Source organism: Phyllostomus hastatus, unplaced genomic scaffold (assembly GCF_019186645.2).
Source record: "Phyllostomus hastatus isolate PE091 unplaced genomic scaffold, TTU_PhHast_1.1 phas_scaffold_21, whole genome shotgun sequence".
NCBI classification, from domain to species: domain Eukaryota; kingdom Metazoa; phylum Chordata; class Mammalia; order Chiroptera; family Phyllostomidae; genus Phyllostomus; species Phyllostomus hastatus.
In genome coordinates this window covers 37,558,691-37,575,437 of record NW_025334017.1, presented here as the reverse complement: position 1 = coordinate 37,575,437, position 16,747 = coordinate 37,558,691, and the positions used below count along the sequence as shown (strand labels likewise).

Genomic DNA, 16,747 nt, shown 5'->3' with positions numbered 1-16,747 from the left:
GTGGCACAAAAAGAAAGACATTCACCAAGTCCCATGCCAAGAAAGGAGTAAACTTCTGATCCAAAAGTCATTCTTTCATACCACTATATACTTGTAAAACCAATTTGTTAGGATTACATGGATGAACAAGTAGGTGAGATTTGTACACTGAAAACCATAATTCAGATTTCCATAGTACCATTGTTCAGTTGTATTGAGATGATGCATGTCAGCATATGTAATGTCTAGCACACAGAGGTTCTCAAGAACATGAGTTTCCACTCATTCCTCCTGAGAAAGCAGCTGTTTGTTCCTGTCTCTGTCTCTCCAGTGAGGGAAGGACTTCAAAATCGCTCTATTTTCCTCTTCCTATAACCACCTTTTGAAAGAACTAAAAGGAAAAGGCAAAACTGGTACCAGATGTCCTGTAGTTGTTCTGGTGTGAAGGTACCTTCGTTTCCTGCACATCACTTATACCTTGACAGTGTGTCTCTGCCATGTTCATGTGCACCCCATCTGAACTTGCTGGAGGAGCAAGGTGGGATGAGCACCACGTAAAAGCTGACCTCCTGGCCTCATTTCCTAACTGTTTAATTCCCCTTCCAAGATTCACAAGGATTCCTTGTGTTCATGCTAATGTGGTCAAAGACAGATGGAAGGAAAGACAGATGTATTACAGCCACACCCACCCAGAGCCCTGAACTTTGCCCCACACCTGAAACTTCCTTTCAAAATCCAGCAGGAAGTTTGCTAACAGGGTTTCATGTATCTATGGTTTGGCCTATCTAACCCTCAAATCAGCCAAGAATTCAAATGAAAATTGTCCAGCGCTCTATTTGTCTGACACAGTGTAGACACATCCAGTGTGGACTGATTGCCTGTCATCCACCTGTCAGAGGACCTGAAAACAGGAAGGAGACCACAGACATTTATGATGCAGGTCAAATAGCAAGGGAAAGGGGTTATAAAATAAGTCAAAGGAAACCGTATTTTTCAACTTCGTACTGATGTTGGAGGACAATTTCACTTCAATGAATACTCTAAAGAATCTTCAGTGCCTCTACATTTTTATCTTGAAGAATTTTCTAAATCCCACTTTCTCCCCTCTTCCATTTGTCATGATTCCCTCTCATTGCTTCATTTATTTTATAAAAAATTTTGCTACCAAAACTGTATTTTTTATATTGGCTGGGTCTTCTTCTGGCATATATTCTATACAAAGTGTAGATCCTCGATCTTATTCATCTCTTTTTTAGAACAGTGTCTATCATACAGAGTTTACTTATGAAAAATAAGATGCTAGATATTTAGTGAGAATGTTATTATAAATCTTAACAACCTTGCCCTGGCCAGGTAGCTCAGTCGGTTAGAGTGTTGCCCCCATATGCCAAGGCTTCAGGTTCAATCCTCAGTTGGGGCACATACAAGAATCAACCAATAATGCAAAAATAAGTGGAACAAAAAATCAATGCTTCTCTTGATTTCTATCTCTCTCCCTTCCTGTCTCTCTAAAATCAATATTTTTTTAATTTAAGTAAGTTTTAACAATCCTTGACAATCCAACCCCAGCCATATTTCTGTAGAACCTTCTGCAATTATACCAGTCCCTAAAAACAACAGTGACCTGTAAAATGGCCAGGCTATTGCTTTACATATGCTTAGCTCTCAGCAAGTGGATGTGGTAATGATGATCAAGGGTCTACACAGCCTTTACAATAACCCTGTGAAAAACGATGAACAGACAGTATACACATTATTATTCTAACTGTATATATGAGGAATTGTGAATCCTGGCAATGTTAAAATAAAAGCTAGCAGTTATGCTATATGTATATAGATAGTATACTATAGACTATAGATGGAGTATATATAGTATAAGTATGTACATATTTATTATATACATATTTAGTATAACTGATAGCTCTTGAATATATGTGCATATAATATATAACAAATATAAATATATATACTTCATATATTGAAGAGCTAGCATATATATACGCATTATTCAAGTATTGTTCTGCTTTTCAAGCATGCACTTATTTAATCTTCACATCAAGCCGATGGTTTAAATACACTTTTAAACCTGAGGGAAGGAGTGAAGAGATATTGAATGAATTATGCCAAGTCACAGGGTTACTCACTGGCAAAACAGGGGCTGGAACCCCACCTGAACCCACAGCATCACCTTGTTTCTCTAAGGTCTCCCTGAGCAACGTGGCCCCAAGTCACACAGCCGACAGGGCAGCTAGAATCTGAACCAGGCCTGCCCGGCTTTTCCTTCAGCACCCTGTTGCCTTATCCAACATGCCTCGTCTTTGAACTTCAATACCACTTAAAATTTTAAAGGTGAAAAAAAGCTGGAGTTCATCTAACCCGGTTTCCTCATTTGTAGCTTAAACATCTGAACTAACAGGAGAAACTTAGCGAAAGTCACACCAAGTCTCCTCTTCACATTCACCATGTACTTTCCACACTGGCATTTCTCCTTTACCTGTTTTACAAATGCATTCAGTTTCTAAAACCTGTATCCACCATAAAATATCAAATGAGAAGACAGTTCCAAGGTCCAGTGGAATGCAAAACAATTTCATGAATTGAAAAGAAGTGAATGAATGCAAATTATAGTTACACACATTTTGAAAAGACCATGCTGGATATCATGGGAACTTCAAGCATAGTTACACAAAACTGTGAGATACAGGACATTTACTTCCTTGTCTATACCAGCTGACACTGGCTCTTACAAAATTTTCTATTCGTTCAACACTTATATGATAAGTTCCTACTATGTACCAACCCCGAGGTTAAACTTCGAGTTCATTTAGCCCAAAGGAACTATAAGTATCTAAAACTGCAATGTCTTTCATAACTGTGAGCCTATAGAACCCAAATGTTTGTTGATACGTCAATGAGTAAGTGAGTGAACAAGAGAAGGTTCTCAAGCTGTATCCCATGGCCACGCAGAAATATTATTAGGACATGTAATCAGTGACAGAGTCTTTTTGCACCCCTCCTGTAAGAGGCTTTTGAAAAGACAAATAGGGTATATTTTAAAATAAACAATATTGCAAACATTTCCTGGAAACCTTAGCAACTAATTGTATGCAATAAGCTCCACTCCCTCTTGCATTATTACTGTTTCACTCATTACACTGATACATCTTCCTTGTGTGGCAAGAAATGAAAACCGAAGAGAAGCATAGAAAAGCTGCAGAGACTCTGAAGTCCAGGAAGGCAGAAACAGGAGCGTGTTCTTTGTTTCCATCCATGGTACCTCTCCCTTCCGGTTAGCAGCACAAGGAATTGTGGTAGCAATGGCTTTTAGGAAAATCTAAAAGTGAACCACAGAAAGTATTCATAACTTTTGTTATCTAACCCAACCTGAGCTTGGCCGGAGAAGTTCTTCACCCACGTGAAGGTTTTCGTTAGTGAATCCCATTCTCCTATTATCTCTGTCCCCTTGGCTTATTTGCTTTCTATCCAGTAAGATCTATAAAAATAAAAGTGTGAGCTCTCGTGTGCTATCCAATGTGCTAGCCAACACATTTTCCATACGATATACCTTTTCTACCCTTTAAAAATAATCCTAGCAACTGAATATTTCAGACAAGGAAGTTGATGCTCAAACAATTTAAATAAACTTTTCCCAAGTCACAAAAAGCATGTAATACAACCAGGATTTAAATCCACATGTCTTATTCCAGCTTTTACATCACAGTGCCTCCTACTGGGCTATATTGTTTTCATATGTTCCCACATTTCTGTGCACACGCGCGCACACACACACACACACACACACACACACACACACACATTATGACAACTACAAGCAGGAAAAAATTAATGTGCCTCAGGCAAACATACCTAATAAGTTTGGTAATTGTCAGCTCCTACACTGAGAGTTGTGTGCGTTTTTTGGCTACCTCACCGCTCAGTGGCTCAGGGTTTCTTCTTTTCCAGCACTAGAAGTTTAACTATGTCCATATGTTCAGGAGCTCACAAGAAGGGGAATTGAGAACAGCTTGATTAGCGTAGTCTGGGTGTTGGGTAAACGGCTCTCTCAGCCTAAGACATTTCTCTTCACATTACCCAGCATGAAGTCTCCGCACAACTCACCAGTTAACAGCATGGCTCCTTCTTGACCAGGCACTAAATCTTGGGCTTCAGCCCCTTGGGGAATGTTTCACTTACCGATGAGAATCAAGAAAGCATTTATTGAGCACCTGCTGTGGGATAGCCCCAATAAGGGGTTACAAAGAATTATGAGACCATGCTACTTTTCCTTAAGGAATACAATGTCTACTTAAGAAGAAATAAAAAATTATCCATACAGCAATAGAGAGTTAAAGGCAAAGCCAAGATTATAAGACACTAGAATAGATCTTACGATGGACAGTCGAATCAAAGTCAATAGTGCACAAGAATTTTGTCTCCAGGCTAAGAAGGCCAGTGCACCATTCTGGAAGAGGATACTTGGTTCCAGCTGTAAGAGTGGAAATTGTCCTAGGAGGAGAGAAAAGAGTAGGAAGGGGATTAATAAGGCCTGCTTCTATACCATCAGCTCACTGTACAATTTTCTCAGCTTTTTTGAAATGGCTCAGAGAAAATAATTATTTTCTTTTTTTAAGTGAATTTCAAATGTTGACAGCTCTACCAAGGAGAATGATTATTTTGTCCTTAAGGCCTGCTAAGATCTTTGGTTAAAGAGTAAAGCAGAAGACTTAATAATGTTACACCCCATTAGTAAATAATGTAGCCAAGTATATATGTTCAACATTTTTTTGTTCCAGTTCCTTTTATTTTTTTTAACTTTTAATTTTTTTCCTTTTTATTGAATATATTGAGGTGATGCTGGTTAACAAGATTATACAGGTTTCGGGTGCACAATTCCATAACACATCATCTGTACACTGGATTGTGTGTTCACCACCCCAAGTCAGGTCTCCAACCATTTATCCCCTGATACCCTCCTCTACCTCCCTGTACCCATTCTTCTACTTCCTTTTAAAAACAGCTTTGTTGTAAGATGGTATACATTCAACAAATTATACCTATTTAAAGTATATGGTTTGATAAGTTTTGACATGTGTATCACCCCAAATTTCCCTCATTCCCCTCAAGGATCCCTCTCTCTCTCTACTTCTCACTCTACCCACCGTTCCCTCCACAGCTTCCCCTCTGGTCCCTAAGCATCTGCTAGTCTGCTTTGCATTTGCTAGTATTTTATATAAATAGAATTATATAGTAGGTATTCTCTTTTTTTTATTTTAATTGTTGTTCAAGTACAGTTTTCTGCTTTTTAATCCTATCCCAGACCACCCCCCCAGCCCTCCCCACCTCCCTCCCATTACCACCCTCCCTCCTTGTTTTTGTCTATGTGTCCTTTATACTTGTTCCTGTAAACCCTTCCCCTTTTCCACTGAAATTGCCTCCCCTCTTACCCTGTGGTCACTGTCAGCCTGTTCTCTATTTCAGTGTCTTTGGTTATATTTTGCTTGTTTGTTTGTTTTGTTGATTAGGTCCCTTTTAAAGGTGAGATCATATGGTATTTGTCTTTCACCGCCTGGCTTATTTCGCTTAGCATAATGCTTTCCAGATCCATCCATGCCATCGCAAAGGGTAGGAGCTCCTTCTTTCTACTGCATAGAATTCCATTGTCTAAATATCTATAGTTTTTTGATCCATTCATTTACTGGCGGGCACCTAGGTTCAACATTTGAGGGTTACTATAGAAATGGAGCTTTCAAAACAGAAAAGGGCAAAAGAATACACAACCTTAAAAAACAAATTGCAGGGTATTATCTACAGTTTATCATTTATGCAGTTGAAAACACATAAAGGATACTTCAGTGTTGCTACATTGGAAGCATACCTAAAAAGTTATTAAGATAAATTTTTAAAGGATGGGAAAGGTATATATTTCAGCATATTGGTTAGCTCCAGAGAAGGAATAAGGGAATGGGATGGGGGTAGAGAGAAGCCTCTAACTAATTCTGTAATTGCTTTTAATTTCTTTGAAAAAATTCTAAAGAAAATATAGCAAAATCTTAAAATTTAGTAAGTGAAAGGAATTAGACTGAGGAGGTATATAGACACAGTTTCCATTATGTCTGCTGAATATGATTTTTATTATTTCTTTAAAAGTTCTGAGGCAGATAGGCACAGTGTTAATTTTGTTGATTAAGTCTGGGCTACACACCTGTGAGCATTAGTGAAATTATTCTCTGAATGATATATTTTATACTAGTAATTTAAAATAAAATTTTAAAACAGAGAACTTATTGGTTCATGCAGTTAAAATACCCAACCTACATTAGGCTAATAGTAAGGTTGATTCAGATGGTCACGTCATCAGGGCTATCCCTCAATTTTTCTGAGCTTCCTTTGTTTCTCCCAAATTTATTGCATTGATTTCTTCCTTGATCTGGGTTCCTGCATAGCAGCAAAAAAGAAAAAAAAAGCATCAGCAGCTTTGGTTCCTTCATATACACACTACACCATCATCCAATGAGTGACTTTTGTCCCAATAGTCTAACAGATGCTCAGAGAATCATTCTCATTAGAATGTGTTACCCCCACCCACCCACCCACACACACCACAAAGCAATGACTGTGCTCAAACAACCTGATTTCCTGTCCTGGGTCACTTACCTCACTCTTGGGCCAGGGAGAGGAGGAAGCTGATCCTCATGGGTCCTCCCATGGAAAATAGAAACTGTTGAGAACAGGAGAGGAGAAAGGAGACAATACGGTGATCAAGCAACTGATGAACACTAGACCATCTAACCAGAATAACCCTGGCTACTTAGTTAGAAATCATTAGTGCAAAGGGAAAGTTTGTGCTCTACAATGCTCGATGTTATTTGAATACCATTTACTTTATGGCCAACACTAGTGTAGGGGCAATGAGGGATGCAAATGTACGTGTGCGTGTGCGTGTGCGTGTGTGTGGGTGTGTGTGTGTAAAATATGAAACTCAACAGTCATTTTCTTGGACTAGATGCTAGCTAGTTGTTAAGTTTTGGTTTTTATCCAAAATCACATGAATTATTAAGACAAGAAGGAAAAAATGTAACATATATCAATGCCATCTTTTTCTATCCAAAATCAAAATGATTCTAAGACTTTATTTGAAGGTATATTCAGAGTCTAGACTTGGTAGACACCAGAGCAGAATGGTTAAAGGCATGGAGCAGAGCAAGACTGCTTGGGTTCAAATCCCAACTCACTCTTTACCAGCTTTCTCGCCTTGGACAAGTAGCCTACCTTCTCCATGCCTAGTTTCCACAGGTTAAAAACAGGGGATAAGACAGTATCTTCATCATACAGATGTTGCAAGGATGAACTATTCCCACCCTAACAACATCTAAAACAGCGCCTGGTATATTGCAAGCACTTACCTAACAAAAGAGACTCCTGCTAGATTCCAGTACCTTGTTTTAATTTAAAAGTAAAAACTTTGCACAAAGAAATCAAATTCTTGACATGGTATAAAAAATGGGGGGGGGGGACAACTAATATCATCGGATATCTGAAACTTTTAAATCATTTCAGAACACAACCACACATTTAAAAATTCTTTTAAAATAAGAAATGTAAAGAGAGTCAGAGAAAATTTATTTTTACCTTCTTGTCTAGGTTTAAAAATATGTGTGAGTTTGGCTCTGGCTGGTGGAGCTCAGTGATTGCTTTGTCAGCCTGCAAAGCAAAGGGTCACTGGATCGATTCCCTGTCAGGGCACATGCTTAGGTTGCAGGCCAGGTCCCCAGTAGGGGGTGCACAAGAGACAACCACACATTGATGTTTTTCTCCCTGTGTTTTTCACTCCCTTCCTATCTAAAAATAAATAAATAAAATCTTTAAAAAAATAAAAATATATGTATGAATTTGGGTTTCTGAGTAGGGAAGCCTAGAAATCCAACTGACTTCAAAAAGAAGGATGTTAAAAAAAAATCCCACAATGTGCCTTTGAGGTCCCGTGGTCTCGATGTACACTGACTTCCTGAAAGACAAAACAAGTATATCGGTTTCATATCCTTCCTCACATTTGGAAAAAACTTATCTTTGGGAAGACCTTAATGACAATGAGGCTCTCATACAGCGTAGGGATCCCACGGTGGATATCTTGAACAGGTTGTCATCAAACTTCTGTAAATAAACTGAGAAAGCTCCATACTTGAGCCTCTCTAATTAAGTTTTCCTTTGGCATTGTTTAGGTGGAAACTCTCCGGTGCTTTCAGCTGTTCCACTTGTGAACTAGTTTCCAAGAGCCAATATTATCATGACCACATTCCTTTTAGATGGGTGATCACACTCAGGCAGATAGCCTATGGCATGGGTATTAAGCTCATGCACTAATTTTAAATCATTGGAAATAATTGGCATCATTTAAAAACCTGCAAAATTTTAGAAATCTCTTAAAAAGCAGGACAGTTTGCCCTCCTGTTTCCATGGCTACAAAATGCTAAGGGTGATTCCGCCCTCCTTAGACTTGAGCATGCTGTTGCTAGTTGAACACAATCCCCATGTTGCAAAACTGGTTTCTATGGTTAACCATTGGTATAAACTCAGTGTTTATCTCACCCTTTAAGATATAGCCCCAGGATTAAAAATAAAACACTCAAGATAAGCTCAGACCAGTTTATGGGAAAATTGTCTCCCATTTTCTATACGTGATACTCAGCCAAATAATATTTTAGTTTATTGTTTTTTCTGTGATGTTTAGAAGTTAAAATTAACTTAAATCCACACTCTTGTTAAATTATAAGAGCAATACATTTTTATTACAAAAATGTTAAGTAATACCAATTATAAAGTATAAAATAAAAACAAAACTATCCAAGTCTTTCATAATTATATCCTTCAGAGATGATTATTTTCAAGTATCTGTTGGAATATTTTTTATGATCTATTTATACAACATATTAAGACATGCACATAAATTCAATAAACAATTTTATTCCCCCCTTAAGAGTTACCTTGCTCTACTATAGAGATTCTAAGTTGTACCATGCTTTGAAATGTAAAAGAGCAAATCGTGAAATCATAGAAGTATGACTTTCCCATGGTTCAAAAGAGTAAACTGTAATTGGAAAAAATTCAAACATAAAAAGGGGGCAAAAAAGAAAATTAAAATATTTCAGAAAGGTAGTGTCATGCGCATGTCACTTCCTAATGTATGGAACTTTTTTTTTTTCTTGCATAATCTACTCATGACTTTGTACCCGTCCTTAGGGAAAAACTACTGCCTACACTCAAGGTTCATCTTTGGCCCGGGAACTCTCCTGCCACCCCCACTCCTTGCTCCAACCCAGGCTTGGTGGTTTTCTTGCGATAAAAATGCTTCTGTGGCCCCAATAGAGAATCAGTGCTGGTCTCTGGCGCTCTGAATTGAGGTATCTTAATCTCAACTGCCCTTCAAGATCACACCACATCTTGACAGGCACCTAAGTCTTTATTATTCCAAGGGATCAGGAGATAATTTTGAAACACACACACACACGCACAGACACACACCCCTCCAGAGTAGAAATATTTATTTTAAAAGACAGAACAACATAATGCTACAGACCAGGGGCACCATATTCCTAATGGTCTCATAATTTTGCACAACTGTTTTCCTCACGATGGAATTAATTCTCCACACTCATAGCATTTAACAGAATAGCATTATAGTCCCCATCTTCCTTTCAAATTGGACCTGCCCCAGGACTTCCTGTGCATAAAATCTGGGCCCATTACTGGGCCTCCAAGTCTTGATTAATTTACTAGGAATTTTATCACCCATGTGTATGTGTATTTTTTGAAAGTTATCCACACAAATAGACACACACAGGTACACACACATACATACATATGTACACACTTTCTATATACATTGCCCATCTTATTCTTTTTTAAAATATTTATTTTTAGAGCAAGGGGAAGGGAGGGAGAAAGAGAAGGAGAGAAACATCAGTGTGTGGTTGCCTGTCATGTGACCCTACTGGGGACCTGCCCTGCAACCCAGGCATGTGCCCTGCCTGGGAATCAAACCGGGGACCTTTTGGTTCACAGGCCAGCACTCAATCCCCTGAGCCACACCAGTCAGAGCCCATCCTACTCTTAAGGAGTTGGTATGTCTTCACCTTAAGTGTCGGGGTGTTTTATTAATAAATGCTAATAAATGTGCTCTTGTTATAAAAAGGTGATCATTAAAGCCAAGGGGGTCATTTTTTAATGAAGACACACTTCATTTTTTGAAAATTAGCTATCCATTTTAAGCAACTTGAGGGCACTAGTAATCTTGACAAGCATGACTTCAATATATTTATCTTCATTATTTATACAAATATTTAATGCGATTGGCCATTTGAGAGAAGCCTCTTTAGGTCTCACTCCAAGGTGGCATTTTTCCAATAATACAAATTAGTATATTACAAGTTTTAAACCAGCTGCGAGTTTGACTGTGCTATCATCTATCACATATTTCTCTGCCTTGTCTGCCAAGAAATCATGTTAAGTCTTTGTCAGATTCTTTAGTGAAGTCCAGATATATTACTTTTGAAATTCATCTTATCTGTGTATTTGTTAAACTTCTCATGAAAGAAAATGAAGTAAATTTGGCCTGATTTAAGGCATTTGTGTTGGCTCACAATACTTACCACTTCGCTTTAGAAACACCCACGAGCCATCTGAATTGTTGTTCATTCAAGACTTTTTTTCCATGAGATTCACAAAGTCTATAATTTCTAGAATCCAGACCTACTCCAGTCTGTAAGATTTCTAAGGTTACTTGCAGTAACTCTGGAACTACAAAAGCATTATATTTTTGGTATCACATCACTAAATGGTGTCCCCATTCTGAAATTCACTAGAGCTTAAACTTATTCCAAAGAGCCAAATAAAAACACAGAGTATATCAGTTAAGATACTCTTAGTTGAAAATAACAGAAATTTCAACTCAGACTGCCTGAAATGGTGAAGATATGTGTGTCAGACTATAGGATTTGTTAACTCGTGATTCATCATTGTTATCCTAGTTGCTTGTTCTTTCTATCTTTCCAAGCCGCTGCTTATAGCATCCACACTATAGTGAGCCTGATACTGCTCATAGTTATGAGCTGATTGCCAGCAACAGTCTGAGCTCCATGTCTCCTTATTCATATTATGCTGGAAAGAAAGAAAGGGGAGAATGACAGAGAGATGAGCAAGAAAAAAATTTCCTAAGAAAGAATGTTAGACCTTTCTTCTGAAAAAACTGAGTACCCATATATTACAATCTTATTCATTTGTCAAAGCAGTTCAACTGGATTAAATTAATTGGGGTCCAGCCAGACAGTTAGGAATAGGGTGAACAAGCTGGGAAAAAATATGATTATCTCCTAAAAATCAGGATTTTTAGTAAGAAGTTCAGGGGAGATGGCAGAAATGCTGGGTAGGAAACCAAGTGTTCACTTTAAAAAATAAACAAGAAATAGAGAAATTCTGCTATTTACTTAATTTTTAAAATATGTTCATTTTTAAATGATGTACTAGTGACCCCAAACTGTAGTTTTAGTACTTTCTAATTATTTTTTTCCACACCCAAGATAATCTGAACATTTTCATCAGCTGCAACATATACGGAGGTCTCAACTTTTTCTAGACTTTTATATTCTAGGAATTATTCTTTTAGAGTTCAGTTCTAAATTTGTATTTATCAGTAAATATATTCTTTTTCAATCTTTTATACATGGCCATTTAACAATGTATATCCAAACCTTCTCTTTTGCTGATGAACTAATAATAACACTGTCCCAGAAGGCTAATGACTTTCTCAAGATTTTTGCATTTAGTTCATAACAGATGTGGATTAGAACACAGGTTTCTGCTGTACTTGGCCATGACAATTCCCAGCAGTCACTGGTTACATTCTTAGTGGCCTTTAACAACAGAAATCCATTCTCCTTATCCACTGTGTACCCAACCTTTCTTTGTGAAAAGTTCTGCCCTTTCAATATCCTCTCTCTTTCAATAAGTGAGTGAGAGGTTCTAGAATTACTTATCACTCTGATGATTCCCAAATAGTAAGATCACATTTTGGATTTTTGAGGAAATACAAGAAATTTTTGTTGAGTTGAATTTCATTTCTACCACGTACCTTAGCAAGTTACTTATCCTCAAAGAGGTTTTGTTTTCTCATTTACAAATTAAAACAGTAGTATTACTTACCTGAACTGCTATTGTAATAAGAGTCAAGTGAGATTAAAATATTTAAAGGACTTTGTGCATAGTAGGCAGTCAGTAAACGATGGCACTGAAGTGATGGTTTTTATTGCTGTTACTATTGTACATGTAACATATGTCTGCATATAACAAATGTTTTAGCCGATGTCCTTGCAAGCATTGAGTTGTTTCTCTACTTTTACTATCTTTGTTGACAAAGTTTCCTGTGACTGGAATGCCCTTCCTATTATGTATGCTACTAAACACTGCCTTGAACCATCTTTCTAACTTCTTGGTATCTTTGAACATAGTTTCATGATTTGAAGGTACTATAACAAGTATGTTCACCAGATTTAATACTCTATAACATGTTTCATCCTTTTGTGCTTAATCGTGCCATTCTTCATGAGAAATCCTACTACGCAGGCACAAGTACACTATTAAAGTAAGTGTGGAGGAGCAAGTGGACTCATTCTTCAAGATCTAATGAAAAGATTCTCAGACTGATGGCCCTTTCTTACCTCAACCACAGCGAGATGAAGGGGGGTAAAAATTGTCATGTGGCCTATCTCAAGACAGAAAGACTATAGGTTGATGGGAGAAGTTATATCATCAGTCAATGGCAAATTCAAAAGTCATCAAAATTAGTTAAAGCCACAAAAAATATACCTGCCCTTTTCTTCATTAAAACTACAAAGAAAATAGAATATCTTTTTACTCTTTAGTAAAACAAGTATTATATATGAAGTCATCATACAAAATATGATTTGGCAGAATTTGAAAGGATGAGTAGGAAATGACTTAGCAGAGCAGAGAAAGTAGGAACAAAAGAGGATACAGTGAGAAACAAGCTGGTCACCCCACAGAAGACAGTTAAACCTCAGGGAACAGGGGTAGGTAGGCATACAAAAGGTGGGAACAGTCTGAGCTAAGAACATGCATTGTTTGAAAGCCTGGGAAACCACAATTTTCATTCTTATCCTATGTAGATAATGCCTACCCATTGTTCCTCTCCATAGAAGAAAGGAGATATAGTCTGGAGAAAGCGAACTAGGAAATCTCTTAACTTGAGGAAACAAGGCCCAGAAAAGGGTAACATATAAGGTTTCAGATGGAACACAGAAGGATGAAGCCAAGAGACAGAACCGAAAAAGACAGGAACTCAGATTGTCTCTCTGCATCTTACTCACAGAACATTAAGGTCCTTCTCAGAAGGTCTTCAACTGCCCTGTATAGGAGGCCTATTAATTCTGAAATTTGAGAAAGGTCTTTTTAAAAATGCTAGCTCTCCATTTGCCTGACTACTAATTGCAAAGCTCTGACCACTCATTGAGTTTCAGCTAAAAGAAAAAAAAATAATAAGTTTCTGCTTTTTAAGGGCTCAAAGGTAAAAAAAAAATGGTGGTAAGTTTTCAACATAAAATATAGACAGCAACAAAAAAAAATAGAAAGAACTCAACTATGTTTAAATAATAACTCATATCTCAACAACATAAAGAGATATTATATTAATGAAACAAGGAAAAGATAGTAAAAGAACAATTCTAATAAAAAGTAATTCGTAAAGAAAAAAAATATAATAGTCTTTTTCCCCTAAAATCAGTAAAAGGGTTGAAAGCAATAACAGAAAATGTACCCCCAAAAAACCCCAAAACAGAGGCACACAAGAGGAAAGAAATGAGTATATTAAAAGACCAATTTATGAAGTGTCATAGTGTAGCTGATAAGTATCAAAGGACCAAAGTGTCCAGAATCTAGTGTGGAGAAAATTAACAAATAAATAACAAAATAAAATATCTTATAACTGAAAGCCAAGAGTTTTCAGGTTGAAAGAGCCTACAAAATTTAAAACAAAATAAAATTTTTTAAAGGCACAGACATGGGTAACTACTTGGGAAATTCCAAAAACGAGGGCTAAAAAAGAGATCCAGAAGCTTCCAGACAGAAAGTAAGATCTTACCACCTACAAAAGGTCAGGAACTTTCATGCAAAGACTGTTGTATAAGAACTGCATCACATGAATGATAATGATAGCTGAAAGCTAATGGACCAATGCTTTCAAAATTCTGAGTGAAAATAAATGTCCACCAAGGGTTCTACTCTCATCAAAACTGCCAGAGTGAAATGTCAAAAATATTACTTCTGTGAACTCTTTCTTATGTACCTCCTTAAAGAAATATTTTGACATAATTAGCAATTAAATCAAGAAAAAAGCCCTGGCTGGCATAGCTCAGTAGATTGAGCACGGGCTGCGAACCAAAGCATTGCAGGTTCGATTCCCAGTGAGGGCACATGCCTGGGTTGCTGGCCAGGTCCCCAGTGGGGGCCACGTGAGAGGCAACCACACATTGATGTCTCTCTCTCTCTCTTTCTCCCTCCCTTCCAGTCTCTAAAAATAAATTTTAAAAGATAAAATATTTTTAAAAGATAAAATAAAAAGTTAAAAAAAGAAAAAAAAGGAAAAAGACGTGAGAGCCTAGAAATAGGCAACCCCAAACAGATAAAAAGTGAAAGCAATTCCTGGGATACAGGAGAAGGAAAGTCCCAGAAGAACAGCCGTCTATGGCAGGCTTACACTAAACCAGATCCAGCCTGGACAGAGAGAAGAAACTCCAGAATATACCTCGAGGAAAAAATGGAACTGGTAGATCCTGTAGCTGGTGGGAATTTTCTAAAACCTTCTACTGAAAGATATTTTACGGAGCTTATTTCAGATGTTGAAAGATTTAGCCAAATGTTTGCACATGAGAAAATTATGCAATGGCAAATGAGGGAGAAAGAGTTTGGGAAGCTGTTCAAGAGGGGGAAGGATGTTATCCTAGAGGCTACTGGATTCAGCATAGTGATAGTGACAAAAATATGGAATACAAATTTAATTAATATTTTAAAATACACTGATTGGTAAAATGGCAGGAAAGAAAGGAGGGCAATTAAAATCTTCATCTTTTTTAATAGGATGAAAACAGTTATTTTGAAGCTTGCTGAATCAAAAATAGCAATATATAGATTTTAACTTAAAATATAGACCTAAAAAGAAAGTCACTTAGATCTCCAGATGTACTATTGATGAGATTCTTCAATTCATACATTCTTATGAAATTGTATGTACAAGTGGGAAACAAATAATAATATTTATGTTATTGTTTTAAAACAAATATTCTCTATATGGTAAGTATGTATATGTGTCTGCATACAAAGAAAAATCTGGAAATCTACATAGCAGGTTATCAACAGCATCTCCCAATAGGAGGAAAAAATGGAGCAACTTTTAGTTGTAACTTTCTTTTAACATCTGAATTGGAACTTTAAAGTAACTGTCTTACTTTTGTAGTTAGAATTTTTATTGGACCTTGCAGGAAAAAAAAATAAGGAGATGGAGCCAAGTAAAGGGGAGAACATTCCAAATAGCAGAAAAGGAATATTGACCTTGCGGCATGGAGCACAGCAGATGAGTTCTCTTTGAATTCTGACAAATGAAAGAGGAGACTTGAAATTGCCCAGCAGTTGTTCTGGAAAAGGTTCAAATGCAAAGACAATGAGACAGACTATCACCTACCTCTCTTTAAGTCCACACATCTTTATTGTGTTTCTCTGGCTCAGGTCCTGTGTTTGATGCTAAGGAGAGAAACTAACAACATGATCTCTGTCCTGAGGAATCCAAAGTTGGATTGAGAGAAGTGGACGCATGCTCAAATACAATGCCATTGTTCAAATACAAAGAGCGTGAGAGAAGTGGACTCATGTTCAAATACAATGCCATTGTTCAAATACAAACAGCGTGCATGCCATTCCAGGCTCTTCGACTGCTTTGTCAGTTGTACAGACATAGGATGTTATTCATAGTGATAACATCCTGCATTGATGAAGCACATTCTATGAAACACCCTTCTAAAGTGCATTAGTATAATTATTGTACTTATCCCTATAACAATCTTCAGAGGTGAAAACTTTTGCTATTCAATTTTCTAGATTTAAAAAAACTGAGGTTTATGGATGTTGAATAACTCACTCAAGGGTATACTCCGGTAAATGCTGAGATCAAGATCTCAATTTCAGCAAGTTTGACTCAGAAGCCATACTCTCAAACCTTACACCCTAACTTGACTGTCTCACTGTTCCCAAAATACTTTTAATGCACAGGACTTCCTTGATTATGTCCATGGCAAAAGGAAAAATAGTGTTAAATTATTTTTTCACACCTAAAACAAAACAAATCATGAGCTTCAAGACTGAAAAAGTCACTCAAGCAAGGATGGAAGGTGGGGTTATAAAATCTTTTCTCCCATTTGCCATAATCTACCTCCCTCACAGTTGGATATCACAAGTCTGTCCTCCCCACTGAACTAAAAAGAAGACTCAAGAATCTATTTTCCTTTCTAAGCTAAAAGTAGGAATTTGATTCCAAATCCAGGGTGTTTCCAACCTAGTTGTTACCCTCAGCAAAACTGTCATTGTGACTTCACTAAATGGAGATCTGTGACTTCTGTAGACGCCTGGAAGGGGTTGTTTTGAAAGAAAGAATGAACTTAGGATGGGTTAAGCACATGCCCTGTGCTTTCTGACCCAGCACATGGGAAAG

At 37.3% G+C, this 16,747-nt stretch overlaps 1 long non-coding RNA gene across 1 annotated transcript; it reads right to left on the bottom strand.

The window, feature by feature from the left end:
- Positions 1-4,250: 4,250 nt before the first annotated feature.
- LOC123833376 lies at positions 4,251-15,809 on the bottom strand. Its single transcript, XR_006788223.1, has 4 exons — positions 15,725-15,809; positions 6,634-6,697; positions 6,295-6,414; positions 4,251-4,485 (listed from the first exon to the last, which is right to left on the bottom strand). It is a non-coding gene; the product is annotated as an uncharacterized LOC123833376 (long non-coding RNA).
- Between the last annotated feature and the right edge of the window lie 938 nt (positions 15,810-16,747).